Source organism: Bos javanicus, chromosome 9 (assembly GCF_032452875.1).
Source record: "Bos javanicus breed banteng chromosome 9, ARS-OSU_banteng_1.0, whole genome shotgun sequence".
NCBI classification, from domain to species: Eukaryota; Metazoa; Chordata; class Mammalia; order Artiodactyla; family Bovidae; genus Bos; species Bos javanicus.
The window spans coordinates 95821047-95838458 of NC_083876.1; the positions used below are offsets into that span (position 1 = coordinate 95821047).

The following is a 17412-nucleotide window of genomic DNA, read 5'->3' on the forward strand; positions in this document are numbered from 1 at the left end:
ATATCTAATTTGTCATTGAACCTATACATTGAATTTTTAATTCAGTCAGATTTTCAAGTACTAGCATTTACTTTGCTCTTACGTAAGTCTGCTTTGCCACTTTTTATAGTTTTCAATAATCTAACAAATTTTCCCCTGAGTGGGAAAGATCCCCTGGAGAAGGAAATGGCAACCCACTGCACTATTCTTGCCTGGAGAATTCCATGGACAGAGGAGCCTAGTAGGCTATAGTCCATGAGGTCACAAAGAGTCAGACAGGATTGAAGGACTAACATTTTGACCAAATTTTTCAAGCTTCCCTTTCTCTTCTTGAAAGTAGTAAATATAGTTGCTAGGTAGTCTCTTGCTATTAGTTCCCATACTTGATATTCTTATGAGTGTGTGTGTGTTATTTCTTATTTTCACTGGTTCTTTCATAGGTGAATGTGTACCTTGTGCCCAGCTTTTTGTTTTTTTATAGTTGATTTTGACTATGTGCTTGACATTGTATTTTTTAATTTATAGAAATATTTTGAAGCCTCAGATGATGCTATTTTTCTTTAGATACAGTTTTCATTTGCTTTTGCCTAGTCCTGGGGCACAATCAAACCAATCAATTATCATTTAGTCCAACTTCAGGCAATAAAATTTTCTTGGTCACCCAGATGACCTACAAATGGGCAACATTTCACGGAGGAACTGTTTGACTTCCATTTCACCCTTATTTCTAGGAGAAGCAACTCCACTGAAACTGAGACCAAGGCATAGGAAGTTTTATCCTGGGGAGCCCTGGGCTCAAATTTCATGCTCCCCTGATCTTACAGGACTAGAAGCATATTGCTCACTCTCCTAGACATGTATTTCAGATTCCCAGTTGCCCTTTGGTCAAAAGTAGTCCCAAATGCCAACCTCGCTTCTATGAATTTTCATCTTCTTCCAAATCTGGAGCCAGTGATTCCTCACTACCTTTATAGCTCCCTGATGCTATTAAAGAACTTTTTTTAATGTTTGCTGACAAAGGTCTGTATAGTCAAAGCTATGGTTTTTCCAGTAGTCACGTATGGATGTGAAAATTAGACCATAAAGAAGGCTGAGCACTAAAGAATTGATGCTTTCAAATTGTTGTGCTGGAAAAGACTCTTGAGAGTCCCTTGGCCTGCAAGGAGATCAAACCAGTCAATCCTCAAGGAAGTCAACCCTGAATATTCCTTGGAAGGACTGATGCTAAAGTTGAAGGTCCACTACTTTGGCACATGATGCGAAGAGCCGACTCATTGGAAAAGACCCTGATGCTGGGAGAGACTGAGGGCAGGAGAACTGACTCAATGGGCATGAATTTGAGCAAACTCTGGGAGATAGTGAAGGGCAGAGGATCCTGGTGTGCTGCAGTCCATGAGGTCGGAAAGAGTCAGACACGATTTAGCAACTGGAGAACAACAATTATTTGGTGGTTATTTTCAGTGAGATGATTGACCTAAATTACTCCATCACTATCACTATAAAATGAAGAATATCTTGTGACACTTTAAAGCAACATTATAATCTTCACATCATTTCTATGCAGTACCAAGTAATAGTACAGCACTGGTCCATGGTATTGTGAGACTGTGATAACCTCGAGCACTAAATCAATAATTTATTTAATCGGCAAAAGGCTGGCAAAGAAAAAACATCCAGCTTCTCCAGTCGACTAGTGTCCCCTTCCTGGGCCTCATCCTCTTCCATCCACTTAGTCCTCATCAGTGATATCATCCCCGCTTGCCCTTGGCTCCCTTCTCTCCTGCCCCTGTGTCTTTATAAAAGCAATTCATCCTATAAATGGCTTTTGAATCCATTCTCACTTTTTATCCTAAAAAATCAAAAGTGGTTTTGTTCCTGTAGGAATTCAGATGACTCTTCATTTTAAAAAAAGAAAGAAAGAAAATTCCAGTTGCATTAAACTAAAAGAGACTTTAAGAAGCAAAGTTAAATAAGTGATTCATCATGCTGACATTGACTGGGAGAGCCTCCAAAGCACACAGAAGAGTAAATACCACTTAGAAAGACGGCTTTTCATGTTTAAAATCGTGATAATCATGTTACCCGAGTCCTCTTTGTTGAGGCTTAAAGTGCCAGGCTAAAAGTAATTAAGTTTCACACTCAATACAGAAATATATTCAGAAAGCCATTGTGTCTCAACTTTGTTTTTATTTTTATGATTTTCTAACAAGGACTGGCTGTGATGTAAAGGAGGTGACCCTGCATTGTAAACCCTGCCATTCCACACATGCTCAGCTTCCCTCCACTCTCAGAAAAGCCTCAAAGGATGTAAAACCCACAAGATTGAGCTTATTAAAGAAAAACCCCAAATAAAATCCCTACATTCCTCCCTTTTTACATATCTCCAAAAGAACCAACAGCCCTCAGCCCTGAAAATGACCACAGTATTTCCTTTCCAATGAAAACAAACATGCTTTAACTGAGAAATCTCAAAACCTATGGCAATCAATACGTCAGATAACTCCCCTCAAGAAAGACACATACTTGTAAATAACGAAACAGAGCAAATTTTGAGGGGCATTCATACTCCATGATTTTCATCAGCTATTCCCCCAGTGTCGCCCATGCCACCTAACATTCTTCCCCAGTCAACAAACAACCTAATTAAAACTAGCTGCCTGCCATGGAAATGTATATGTGTACAGCCAGAAAGAGACAGAACATGATGTAGCTGGAGATACAGGTAAAAATAGAGATGACAGACAGTGGAAGTGGGGAGATGGGAGAACAATAAGAAATGTGGAAAAGTGTTCACATTTGGGTGATCTGGGTGAAGAAATCTGGTTGGAAATTTTTTCTATAAGTCAAAAATCATCCCAAAATAGAAAGTAAAAACAACAACAAAATTCCAGGCCTTCACCCTCCATTCATTAGCTAAAACACAAATCTCCGTTCTCTAACCCCTTGTTAAATAAGTCACTGCAAACAACATCACATCCTACAGGCGAGGTGCAAAGCAGTCACCTGTGCTAGGAGCTTCTTTTACCTCATTGCTCTCAATGATCCTCCCTAAAGCCTTGCCTTGTTGCCATGATCAAACCTGGGTGCCTTGCTGGTGTCTGCTAGACATAGGTTAGCACACCATCTCCAGGCAGAGACCTTCTGCAGATGCTCCCAACCAAAAAGAAAAAAAAAAGTTGAGGATGAACAAGGTTAGTTTGTAAAGAAGAAACCAAATTTACTGATAGCTCACAGCAGACAAGGTCTGAAGTAACCTCTATTGATGTTTGGTGGGTCCATGCCAAGGTACGAAAAAAAGAATGAAGCAAAGAGGCAGACCACAAATTGCACAAAGCGCACATATGTGTCTGTGGTGTGACTTGCAGACTCTCCTCTGGCCTGGTCTTGCTCAACGTCGTGATCGTCTACTGAGCTCCACATTCTGGCTCTGCTCCATCCTGCGGCCACGTCAGTTTCCTCGGACCCTGGAAGCTTCAGGACAGCCATGTTAACTGCAGAGAGAGCAGTTCCTTACCTACAAATTCTCATGTTTCACTCTTTAATGCACAAACATTAAACACAACTTAAGCACAAACATCTCTCAGCCTCAACTACAGAGACTTCATAAACATTCTTTTGCTCCAGGTCTTTCTACTGAACAAATTCATTCATTTCAAGAACTGGTGGAGGCGGAACCCTCTCCAAGTCAAATGCATTCAGCAAAATGCCGTAAGCTTGCTAAGTCCTCTGGAGTGTGGCTAGGGGCTTACAGACATTCCTGGGTTTAGGTAGGAACAACCATATCCTCCATGCTGAGGGCTCTCTGTGTGACCAATCTCCATTTCTCACTTTTCCTCTGTACTTGCCTCCTGTCTTTCTTCTAGGTGTTAAAACCCATCCACCTGCTAAATATTTGCCTCGTTGGACCTTTGAGATTTCATGTTTTATGTTTCATGGTGAGTTACAATTATTCAGCAAAACCTGTCAGTGGGGTGGACCACAAACAAGGTATTTTTCCTGCTGACCTACAACACATGTGCTCTCAGAAGTCATACTCAAGGTATGAGCATTTGCCGTGTATCATGATCCACATGAGAAGTATCAGCTCAGATAACGTTGGTTAACCCTCTATGCCCACCTTGCACTAGGCAGCTTTTTAAATAATGAACGAAAATGTAGTGAGCATCTACAAAGTGACTCCCCTGGTGGCTCAGACAGTAAAGCGTCTGCCTACAATGGCAGGAAACCCAAGTGTGATCCCTGGGTTGGGAAGATCCCCTGAAGAAGGAAATGGCAACCCACTCCAGTACTCTTAACAGAGAAGCCTGGTAGGCTACAGTCCATAGGGTCTCAAAGAGTCGGACACGACTAAGTGATTCACTTTCTTTTAGACCCAAAAAAGGGATAGAAAAGAGGTGTGAGACGGTACTTCTTAACCTACAGGAGTGGGAGAGTTCAAACTCTTCTTAGAAGAGACAAGACATAAATGTGTGGAACAGCAACCATTTATGAAACCTAAGAGCCAAGAACCCCCACTCCTTTAAAAGAAAGATATGAAGTCAAAGCACCTGCCCTGGCGGGTTCCAGACACTGTGAAAGCGATGTGAGAAAGGTTTCCAAGCCGACTTTCCGGATGCTTTTCCACTCAGGTTACACGGGATACTGTCTACAGCGCATCCCTGCAACGGTGCAGAACGGGGTACCCCACCTGCTCACAGCAGCAGCTGCGCAGCTCAGGTTAGAGCGGGTCCAGGGGTCGCGCAGGAGACCACCGGGTGTGGGAGCTGCGCACGCGCACGGCTACCCCGTGTGCTGGGCGTTCCCAGGCACCCTGGGCGGTGGAAGGAAGGTCTGTGCGCGTCTAGCTCCCCGAGTACTCAGGAGGCACGTCCTATCATCCCGGACAGTCTGAGATGTCTGCACTCCTCTCCCCAGCAAAAGGGGCAGACGATGCAGCCTGACTCACAGCTGCCACCCTGAGTCCTCCGGGCCTCAGGCTACGTGGCCTGGACCCTCCGGCCGAGGCCTCTAGTGCCTACTGTGGAATGGGCTGGGGCTGGACCACAGGGCACTTGAGAAACACACACGAGTGTGGACAGTACAGCCTACCCGCGGGGCCCAGGCCGGGTTGTGGGGCGGGGGGAGGTGGTTGTCGGGCTGTTGTCACTAAGCCTCGCGGCTTCACCTTCATTCACTCCTTCCTTGGGATGAACCTTTGCTGAGGGCATTCCTGGTTGCTCCGAACAGTGACTCCTGGGTTAAAGCAGTGAAGACTCCAAAGAGACCCCTCCATCACCCATGAGGCCAATGGCCCACTGTTGTGCCCCAATTAATTCACAGGACACCGCAGAGGGCCCGGCTCTGGGGCCCGGGACACTGACGCAGGATGCCCGTCTGAGATGTGGGGACAGAGACACGTCTGGGAGAGTTGGGGTTCACCTTCCTGCTGGAGAATCTCCAGCCCCGATTCCTCCTTGGGGAAGAGGTTACCAAGCTGATTAAATCTCCCACCGCGCCAGGACGCAGGCTCCATGAGCTCCCTACGCCACCAGTCAGCTCAGGTCTGGGAAGGAGACGCCAAGCCAGCAAGTAAAGCAAAAGCTTCCCTCCGCCTTCACCCCACCCCCTCAGTGATGAAGCCCACCTGCCCCACCTCCTGAGTGGCCCAGGAGACGCAGTGTGGTGAGGTGCAGAGTCCTGGGTGGGCTGCCCCTCCTCCAAGCCCCCCTAACCTCTCCACCTTCCCGCACCTTCCCCCACCACCCCACTCCGGGGCTCAGCCTTCACTTTGGAAAGTGCCACCCAGGCAGCTCCTGAGTGTGCCTTTATGAAACTGCCCCCATAGTCCAGAACCCTCTCCTTGGGGTCCTTCCTGGCCACAGGCTGGAACAGAAGAAGGTGCACAGCCCGTGTTGCCAGGCAGAGCAGGATGTGGTGAGGATTTTCAGAGGCTGCCAGGTACCTTTGAGTGGTGCTTTTTCCTCCAGGAAGGTAGACTCTCCTGGAATAATTGAGCCAGCCTGAGCTCCTGCTCCACCCTCCTGCATCTGGCCGGGCGGCTGAGCCCAGTGCTCACAGCACCCTCATTGACCATGACCCCATCCCCAAATGCCACAGGCCAGGCCTTCCAGAGCGGGAGCAGCGGGATGGAAAGGAGTGTGAAGTCTGTGGATGTGGGCAGACAGAGCTTCACAGAATTCCCAGCCCCTCTCGACTCCTGCACTCACCTCCTCCCACACAGTGAGGCCTCCCTGGAGGGCTTCCAGGAAGAGGAGGAGGGTGGAGCTGAGTGTGGTGGGGAGGTGATGGGCAAGGAGGGGGAGCCATGACACCAGGGTGACGAGGCTTCTCTCAGGTTGGATCAGGAACCCTCTGAGGGCTCAGGGCACCTCCTCTCCAAGGGAAAGGCAACCTAGTCAGACGTCAGGGGCCATCCCAGAAGCCTGCAGATAGATGGGGACAGAGGAGGCCAAGCTGGGGAAGGCAGTCATGTGACACACTCTCGCGGCGCCTGGCAAAGGGACCTTGAGGTCTCAAGGTTCCCACTACTTGGCCCAGCCTAGACCCTTGTCTCCCTGCTTACCCTCCTGACCACTGCCCCCTCGGTCACTGCCAGTCAAAGTCAGAATGCTCTTCACCTTGACTCCCATTCTGTGTCAGCTGCTCAGAGTTCTAGGGGCTCCAGAGGAAACGAGGAATTGCTGGGGCCACCCTTTCCCCAGGAGCCCTCTTTCTGCTCAGCCTAGTCGTTATTAAACAAACTAAACCTAAATCTTCTGCTTCGTCTGAAACTATGGGCTACAAGGGAAATCCATCAGGGTCCCAAGAAGGGACAGTCTTATCCTGGCCACATAGGCAGAGAAGTCTTGATAACTCAGAGTTTGCACCAAATGCCATGTACACCCACCATACTGATGGTTCCCAAGCCTTTGCCTGTCAACCCCATGAAGATTCACAGCAACACTTGAGGTAAACACAAACATCACAGCTTCGTAGAGAAGGAAATGAGGGGTCAGGGTTCTCAGCTGTAACAGGGCCTGTGAAATTCCACCTCATAGTATTGTTTTGAAAATTAAATGAGATGGGAAGAGAGATGAATAGGTAGAACTCAGGAAAATTTTAGACTGTTTTAAACTATTCTATGCTGGTGGCTCAGTCAGTAAACAATCTGTCTGCCATGCAGGAGACCCAGGTTAGGTCCCTGGGTTGGGAAGACCCCCTGAAGAAGGGAGTGACAACCCACCCCAGTGTTCTTGCCTGGAGAATCCCATGGACAGTGGAGCCTGGTGGGCTACTGTCCCTGGGGTTGCAGAGTCGGACACAACTGAGCAACTAACACACACATGTGTAAATGCATTATACATTTGTCCAAACCTGTGGACTGTGAAGCACAGTAAACTCTGGGCTTTAGTTAATAACAAGGTAAAGCCATTGACAAAGGTTATGTTGAGAATACTTGGCACTGAGCTCACAGTCACATCTTACTACAAAATTACGACAGAAGGTTGGGAAGGTTTATAAGTCAAACCCATCAGAAACACTCAAGGATATAAACAGTAAGCAGTTTGAAAAATTCTTATTCTGTATCTTGTCCAACTGAGTCTAGGCTAATTTGTTTGCAGGAAATTCTCCTTGGCCATTCTGTTTGTAAATCCTAAAAGCCTTACTCCTATCTTATCGGAGTTCAGTCGGGGCTGTAACCCTTATTCTCCAGGCTGTACTGGCTTTGCAAGGTTGTTATGGAGAGTTGCATTTCCTCCCTCTTTTGTTTGTTTTGGAAAGTTGTATTTGTTATCAGATGTTTATGGGAGGACATTAGTTTACTCACCTAAATTATAATGTACGCATCGGCACTGTTGCATTTAACTCATTATCATGACCTCGCTAATTTTATTATGGAAAGTTCATCTGTGTGAATGGTTTGACTTCGCTTATGAATCAGAAAGTATCAAGAGTTTATCTTGGTTTTCACTCTACAGGCTGATTTGGGAAATAAAATAGACCTGATCAGATTCAGATTTGTTCTTTTGAAAACAACTCGAAGTACGTTTTCCACAGCACAGGTATGTAGAAAGTTTAGGTGAATAATGCTATGGATGAATCTTAAAGACAGCTGTGAATTACATAGGCTTCTTTCTAATAAGTGCTCCTTTTTATACATTGTACATGCAGCTTTGCCAAACCCTCCAGAGAGATGCTTCAGAAATAACCTGGGAGGGAAGAGAGGGTTATTTCTGGAATCCTTGCTCATCATCAACTGCTAGACGAGAGCAGAGAAAAATGGTACTTCTTAGCATCACATGACGACACACTCCATGGGGCAGGAACCATGACTGTCTTGTTACCACTATATACTGCTATAGCAGGGCTTAACATACAGAAATTGTGCAATAAATATTTATTGGATGAATGAATGAATAAACTAAGTCCAGCTTTCATTCCTGTATCGTATATTGCAGAGAAGGCAATGGCAACCCACTCCAGTACTCTTGCCTGGAAAATTCCATGGACAGAGGAGCTTGGTAGGCTGCAGTCCATGGGGTCGCTAAGAGTCGGACACGATTGAACGACTTCACTTTAACTTTTCACTTTCATGCATTGGAGAAGGAAATGGCAACCCACTCCAGTGTTCTTGCCTGGAGAATCCCAGGGATGGGGGAGCCTGGTGGGCTGCTGTCTATGGGGTCGCATAGCATCGGACACGACTGAAGCGACTTAGCAGCAGCAGCAGCGTATATTGAGCTGTCTTAGTTTCTTGTTTTTCCACGACACACACAACCGCAGCCTCCCATGTTGAAGAAAGCATTGTATAATGGAATTACTGGGACTTCGTGATTGTCTAGTGGTTAAGACTTCGCCTTTCAACGAAGGGGGTGTGGGTTCAATCCTTGGTTAGGGAGCTGAGATCACACATCCCCCTTCGGCCAAAAAAGCAAAACACGAAACAAATTCAATAAAGACTTGAAAAATGGTCCACCTCCAAAAAATCTTTAAAGAAAAGATAAAATTAAGAATTTTTAAAATGGAATTAACATCTCATGGGGTAAGTGAAAAATTGATCATAAAACATCACAGTTACAGCTAGTGATCTCCTTCATGGTATCGATGATGACTCACAGCCAGGAGAAAAGACACAGCTGCCTCTGGCTTCCTTTTTACCACTTGGGAACCACCTGCTATGAAGCAGACACCAGGCCACATGCTGGGACTGGCCTGCAGAGGTCACCATGCAGTGAGCGCAGAGGTTCCCAAGTGCTGGCCCTCTGTCAATGAAAGGGCTTCCCAGGTGGCTCAGAATCCACCTGCCAAGCAGGAGATGTGAGTTTGATCCCTGAGTCAGAAAGATCCCCTGGAGAAGGAAATGGCAACTCACTCCAGTATTCTTGCCTGAGAAATCCCATAGACAGAGGAGTCTGGTGGGCTACAGTCCATGAGGTCGCAAAGAGTCAGATACGACTGAGCAACTCAACAGCAGTAACATTCTTCCATCAATGAATGCTAAAGCCAGTGGGGGAAAGGGTCAAGATTATAGGGACTAATATTTTCTCAAAGTCTCTCTCCACAGGGGCTTCCCTGGTAGCTCAACACCCACTCCAGTGTTCTTGCCTGGAGAATCTCATGGACAGAGGAGCCCGGTGGGCTACAGTTCAAGGGGTTGCAAAGAATCAGACACGACTGAGCGACTAACACTTTCACACTTTCTCCCCACCAAATCCTTATTAATTACAAGATATAAAGTCACTTTTCAGTGGAGAAAACTGGCAGGGACCACCTTAACCAATCACCAAATTACCATTTCCAGAAACAGAACTGATCAACTGCCAGGGCCTCTGGACTCTATGCACAAAGACACATCATCACTCCCTTGCTATGACGGATGGCCCCAAGTGCACGACCCGAACCTGATCACGAGGAGTCAGTCGACACACCCAGAGTGAGGGACGAGTTGCACAATCAGTGACCTGTACTCTTCAAAAGTGCCAATGTTATGAGAAACAAACAAAGCCCCAGGCCCTGCTCCAGAGGATGAAGGACTAATGGGACAAGGCGATGGAATGCAAGGCCTTGGGTTTCCTTTTTCTGTAAAGAACACTGTTGATCTATTGGCAATTTAAAGTTTTTAAATTAAATAGTGTTATTGTATTGGTGCTGATTTCCATTTTTTTATATAATTATACTCTATATTATAATTCCTGGATTTTAGGAAACAAAGACATTTAGGAATAAAAGGGAACCATATCTCATGTCCATAACTTTCTCTTACATTGTTCAGAAAAAACCCTACACATATATAATAATAAACCTCTGTGTATCTGTGCATGGTGTGTGTGTGTGTGTGTGTGTGTGTGTGTAGAAAGAGAGAGCGAATGAATATAGTAATTTGTTACCATTTAGGTCCATGGACGGAGGAGCCTGGTAGGCTGCAGTCCATGGGGTTGCTAAGAGTCGGACACGACTGAGCGACTTCACTTTAACTTTTCACTTTCATGCATTGGAGAAGGTAATGGCAAACCCACTCCAGCATTCTTGCCTGGAGAATCTCAGGGACGGGGGAGCCTGGTGGGCTGCTGTCTCTGGGGTCACAGAGTTGGACACGACTGAAGTGACTTAGCAGCAGCAGCAGCAGCAGCAGGTCCTCTAGGTGAAATTGTTCAGGAATTCCTTGTATGATTCTTGCACCTTTTCTATAACTTTCACAGTGTCAAAATTTTTAAAAATTTACATTGAGGTACTTGGGCTGTGCCCTGGGAAATTTTGATTCTGCAGTTCTGGGATGAGTTGGTGTTTTCATTTTTAACAAGTACCTAGGTAGTTCCAATGCCGCGGCCTGCAGGAAAGGATTAGGGAAACGGTATGCACTGAGATTTCCCCAGGATCATACAGCTAGTCAGGGACCAAGCCAAAACCAGAATCTCTCTTTCCTTCCCATCCAGGGCTCCTGCCACCACACTGCACACTTTGTTAAAACAAGTTAGGCACATTTTAAAGATGATTTCCAATCAATAGTTTTCAAAATTGCAAAACTAGGGGTAAAAAAGAAAGAAAGAATGACCCATTCAGGTCAACTCCTCTCAATGTTTGTATCAAAATTAAACTCTCCGTCCTCTACTAACCCCAGAAAACCTCTCAATGGCTGTATTTCCTGCTAGTCAACTCACTCACCTGAGCCAGAAACCAGGAGCAACCTAACAATTCTATGTTTCCATCAGTTTCCAAATCCTTCTGCCCTAAGCGTTAAATTCTGTTGTCCTTCTCTTACTTCAGGGATGGTTTTGTTTCTCATCAGGACAACTGCAAAACCTGTGCCTCGCTTTGCTATATCAAGTTCATTAACCTTTCCTTCTGCAGTGTCTTCTCTGCTGTTAGTTCTGTCCAGGAAACTTTGTATCTAAAAGTCTTTAGAAGTTTAATATGGATATTTTATATATCTTTTACTTCTCTACTTAATATTTACTTACTTAATATTTCTCCACTTAATACTCAAGTATTCCTCTATGTTCTAAATACAAGGAATTGCTGTTGTTTTGTTCAGTTGCTCAGTTGTGTCTGACTCTTGGCCACCCCATGGACTGCAGCACGCCAGGCCTTCCTTGTCCTTCACCAACTCCTGGAGTTTACTCAAACTCATGTCCATTGAGTCAGTGATGCCATCCAACCATCTCATCCTGTGCCATCCCTTTCTCCCGCCTTCAGTCTTTCCCAGCATCAGGGTCTTTTCCAATGAGTCGGCTCTTCACATCAGGTGGCCAAAGTAGTGGAACTTCAGCTTCAGCATCAGTCCTTCCAATGAACATTCAGGACTGATCTTCTTTAGGATGGACTAGTTGGATCTCCTTGCAGTCCATGGGACTCTCAAGAGTCTTCTCCAGTGCCACAATTCAAAGGCATCAATTTTTCGTCGCACAGCCTTTTTTATTGTCCAGCTCTCAAATCCATACATGACTACTGGAAAACCATAGCTTTGACTAGATGGACCTTTGTAATGCAAAGTAATATCTCTGCTTTTCAATACACTACATTTGTCATTGCTTTTCTTCCAAGGAGCAAGCATCTTTTATTTCATGATTGCAGTCACCATCCACAGTGATTTGGGAGCCCAGGAAAATAAAATCTGTCACTGTTTCCATTGTTTCTCCATCTATTTGCCATGAAGTGATGGGACCGGATGCATTGATCTTTGTTTTCTGAATGCTGAGTTTTAAGCCAGCTTTTTCACTCTCCTCTTATAGTCAAAATTATTTTAATATCCTTGTCTACTAGTTGAAATGAATCATCTGTGTCATTTTCAGATTGGCTTCCATTGACTGACTTTTCTTCTCATTATAGGTTATACTTCCCTGTTTTCTTGTAGCTTGATAGTTTATTTATTAGATAATGGATTGAGTGAATTTTGTCTTACTGAGTGCTGAATACTTTTGAATTTCTATAAATATTCTAGAGCTTTGTTCTGGGGTGCAGTTAAATTACTTTCCAATAGTTGAATCATTTTGAGGCTTGTCATCAAGCTTTCCTAAGGGAGACCAGAACAGCCTTTAGTCTCAGGCAAATTTCTAACCCACCCGCCTCCTGGTGAGCCAAAACTCAGCTATGTACTCTACGCGTCGTCCCATGAATTCCAAGGCTTTTCCTCTCTGGCTGCAGGGAACACAAATTATCCCTGCCCTTGTGTGAGTTCTGACATTTGTTCCTTCTGTGCTTCTTCAGTGGTTCTGTCCCCAGCACTTGGTAGAACAACGCTCAGGAAAATTTGTGTGTTGATGGAATGATGTGCTACCTGTGAAACCCAACACAAGGTAACATCCAACATGTTCCAAGGGAGGGAAGAATCCTGGAGAAGCTGGGCCTTGGCAGCATGGGAACGCTCAGTGCAGGAGGTGGACCGCATGGGTTGTGCGTGCTATTTTGCGTTCTGTTTCTACTTTATGCTCCTCAGAAGGCATAGACGTGCTGGTTCACAGCCTCAGAAGCTTCCCAGTGAAACATGAAACTAGCCCTCATACTTAGAGGGCAAGGAGAGACCAAAGGAAGAGCAGACAGCTCTGGACTGGTAGGTGGAAGGCATAATAAGCACAGAACTTACGCAGTAGGGGTGTCTTGGGCAGCCTCAAGATGGGTAGATCTCTGCCACTGCCTACCACAATCTTGAACATTTAGAGACCTTAATGGCTTTCAGTTACATACACCCTCTGATGGTCTCAAAACACATTGTTCTTTCAAGTTTGTGCCTTTGAAAATGGCTCCAGCTATGGGGACAGTTATATCTACTACTGTGGGCAGGAATCCCTTAGAAGAAATGGAGTAGCTATCATAGTCAACAAAAGAGTCCAAAATGCAGTACTTGGATGCAATCTCAAAAACAACAGAATGATCTCTATTCATTTCCAAGGCAAACCATTCAATATCATGGTAATCCAAGTCTTTGCCCCAACCAGTAATGCTGAAGAAGCTGAAGTTGAATGGTTCTATGAAGACCTACAAGACATTTTAGAACTAACACCCAAAAAAGATGTCTATTTCATTATAGGAGACTGGAATGCAAAAGTAGGAAGTCAAGAAACACCTGGAGTAAGAGGCAAGTTTGGCCTTGGAGCACAGAATGAAGAAAGGCAAAGGCTAACAGAGTTTTGCCAAGAGAATGCACTGGTCATAGCAAACACCCTCTTCCAACAACACAAGAGAAGACTCAACACATGGACATCATCAGATGGCCAACACTGAAATCAGGTCTATTATATTCTTTGCAGCCAAAGATGGAGAAGCTCTATATAGTCAGCAAAAACAAGACTGGGAGCTGACTGTGGCTCAGACCATGAACTCCTTATTGCCAAATTCAGACTTAAATTGAAGAAAGTAGGGAAAACCACTAGACCATTCAGGTATGACCTAAATCAAATTCCTTATGATTATACAGTGGAAGTTAGAAATAGATATAAGGGACTAGATCTGATAGACAGAGTGCCTGATGAACTATGGATGGAGGTTTGTGACGTTGTACAGGAGACAGGGAGCAAGACCATCCCCAAGAAAAAGAAATGCCAAAAAGCAAAAATGGCTGAGGAGGAGCTATTTGTCTTACAAATAGCTGAGAAAAAAGGGAAGCGAAAAGCAAAGGAGAAAAGGAAAGATATAAGCAAATGAATGCAGAGTTCCAAAGAATAGCAAGGAGAGATAAGACAGCCTTCCTCAGTGATCAGTGCAAAGAAATAGAGGAAAATAATAGAATGGGAAAAATTAAAGATCTCTTCAAGAAAATTAGAGCTACCAAGGGAACATTTCATGCAAAGGTAGGCTCAATAAAGGACAGAAATGGTATGGACCTAACAGAAGCAGAAGATATTAAGAAGAGGTGGCAAGAATACACAAAAGAAGAACTGTACAAAAAAGATCTTCATTTCGAGGCCCAGCCCCGGCTGATCCAGGGAGTTCAAAGTGGAGACGGCGTCGGCGAGGATCAGGATACAATAGCTTAAATTAGATATTAATTAGAGATGTAAAGAGTAATAGAATGAGGATAGCTCAGTAGGAAAATTCAGTGGAGAAAAGAGGCTGAGTAGCTTGATTTACGCGGGAGACCAATAAAACTTCAAGACAAGAAGTTTGCACCACTTACGTAGGCCGCAGGCATCCTTCCGTTCTCCCAAAGGAAAGGAGACACTGAGGCCTCCCCGGTAGGATCTTAGAAGCCCAGTCATAATTAGTAAGTATGGCGGGCTCCGCGCTCCAGATGGAGACTCAGCCAGAGTTTGAGAGAGAGAGTGACATGGGGAGACCAATATTTCAAGAAACTGATCCCAATTCTTTATTTTCCATGGTCTACTTTTATACACTGAGATGTTATGCAAAAGTCATGTGGGGTCAGCAGTCCTGACTTTTATCAAAGTCAGGTACTTCATACAAATATATACAGAGGCCTTAGGGGTGTTACATCATCTTCTGGCCAGGGGGCCTGCTGACAATTTATGACCCTCTCCTTGTGACAGCAGTCAGTCAACCAGGACACTTATTTCTCCAGGGGTGATTATTCTTAAAAAGACTCCACCTTCCGAAGGTACCAGATAAAGTTACATTCCTATAGGGTGAGGGTGTAGTGGGTTTTAATTAAGAAAATAATTTACTTAGCCTAAGGTCTAACATGATTAATATCAAAGGTTAATACTTATTTCTTCTATATATTCATTAATGTGTGTAAGGGCAGGGAATATGAAGACTTAGCAACAAACATTGGCTCAACAAATGAAAAACCCCTCACCAATACAATTTCTAATCAGCCCACTATACTTATACTAATGGTTTTCTAACTTTTCTAAGGAACCTGTTTTTAGAAGGTTTAAAGCATCTCGTGCCTCTCACGGTTGGGAGGCTGTGAGCAATCACATGTGGCCGGACAAGCCTGTCAGGCAGGCTAGAGAATCTTCAGAGGAGTTTGTAGGTTGAAACACTCCTATCATGCCTAGGAGTTTTTATTAATTGGAGCTCTAAGTTAACTCCTTCTCCAAAAGAGGTGGTGAGGGACAGCCCCCCGTAAAGTCAGAGGTGTAGGTGAGAGCATGAAGTAGTAAAGTAGGCAGGCTCTGGTTATGGGGGTAGATGCTCGAGGATTTCCAGGGGGACTCCTGAGGCTCGATCCTGCCTTTGTGTATGTCGAGCCTCCTTCCTGATGACCTTTGCCACAGGCAGAGTGCCTCATGCTGGCCCCCAACACTTCATGATCCAGATAATCACTTGACTGGAAGGTGAAGTCAAGTGGGCCTAAGGCCCATTTTGAAGCATCACTACAAACAAAGCTAGTGGAGGTGATGGAATTCCAGTTGAGCTATTTCAAATCCTAAAACATGATGCTGTGAAAGTGCTGCACTCAATATGCCAGCAAATTTGGAAAACTCAGCAGTGGCCACAGGACTGGAAAAGGTCAGTTTTCATTCCAATCCCAAAGAAAGGCAATGCCAAAGAATGCTCAAACTACCACACAATTGCACTCATCTCACATGCTAGTAAAATAATGCTCAAAATTCTCCAAGCCAGGCTTCAACAGTGAACCATGAACTTCTAGATGTTCAAGCTGAATTTAGAAAAGGCAGAGGAACCAGAGATCAAATTGCCAACATCCACTGGATCATCAAAAAAGCAAGAGAGTTCCAGAAAAACATCTATTTCTGCTTTATTGACTATCCCAAAGCCTTTGACTGTGTAGATCACAATAAACTGGAAATTTCTGAAACAGATGGGAATACCAGACCACCTGACCTGCCTCTTGAGAAACCTATATGCAAGTCAGGAAGCAACAGTTAGAACTGGACATGGAACAACAGACTGGTTCCAAATAGGAAAAGGAGTACGTCAAGGCTGTATATTGTCACCATGCTTATTTAACTTCTATGCAGAGTACATCTTAAGAAAATCTGGGCTGGATGAAGCACAAGCTGGAATCAAGATTGTCGGGAGAAATATCAATCACCTCCGATATGCAGATGACACCACCCTTATGGCAGAAAGTGAAGAAGAATTAAAGAGCCCCTTGATGAATGTGAAAGAGGAATGTGAAAAAGTTGGCTTGAAGCTCAACATTCAGAAAATGAAGATCATGGCATCTGGTCCCATCACTTCATGGCAAATAGAAAGGGAAACAGTGGAAACAATGGCTGACTTTATTTTTGGGGCTCCAAAATCACTGCAGATGGTGACTGCTGCCATGAAATTAAAAGACACTTACACCTTGGAAGGAAAGTTATGACCAACCTAGATAGCATATTCAAAAGCAGAGACATTACCTTGCCAACAAAGGTCCATCTAGTCAAGGCTATGGTTTTTCCAGTAGTCATGTATGGATGTGAGAGTTGGACTGTAAAGAAAGCTGAGCACCGAAGAATTGATGCTTTTGAACTGTGATATTGGAGAAGACTCTTGAGAGTCCCTTGGACTGCAAGGAGATCCAACCAGTCCATCGTAAAGGAGATTAGTCCTGGGTGTTCATTGGAAGGACTGATGTTGAAGCTGAAACTTCAATACTTTGGCCACCTGATGCAAAGAACTGACTCATTGGAAAAGACCCTGATGCTGGAAAAGATTGAGGGCAGGAGGAGAAGGGGACGACAGAGGATGAGATGGTTGGATGGCATCACTGACTCAATAAACTTGAGTTTATTTGGTAAACTCTGGGAGTTGGTGATGGACAGGGAGCCCTGGCTTGCTGCAGTTCATGGGGTCGCAAAGAGTTGGACACGACTGAGCGACTGAACTGATCTGATGGGGCAGAGGACAGAGCCTACATCCCAAGGTCAGGCGTGGGAGATGCAGTCTTTGTGCAGCCAGGTCCAGTTCTCAGGTCAACAACAGTCACTTCCTTCCAATTACCTCCTCCAACAGGAGGTCAGAGTTCACAACTGCAGATGGTCAGGCCCCCACTGCAATGAAAAATAGGCACCAAGCCAGGGGTCATGGTACTCACCACATAGC

General features: G+C 44.8%; 1 pseudogene; it reads left to right on the top strand.

Annotated features, from left to right (window-relative positions):
* LOC133254379 (cytosolic arginine sensor for mTORC1 subunit 2-like) overlaps positions 1 to 17412 on the top strand; it is a 142862-nt pseudogene that overhangs the window by 74802 nt on the left and 50648 nt on the right.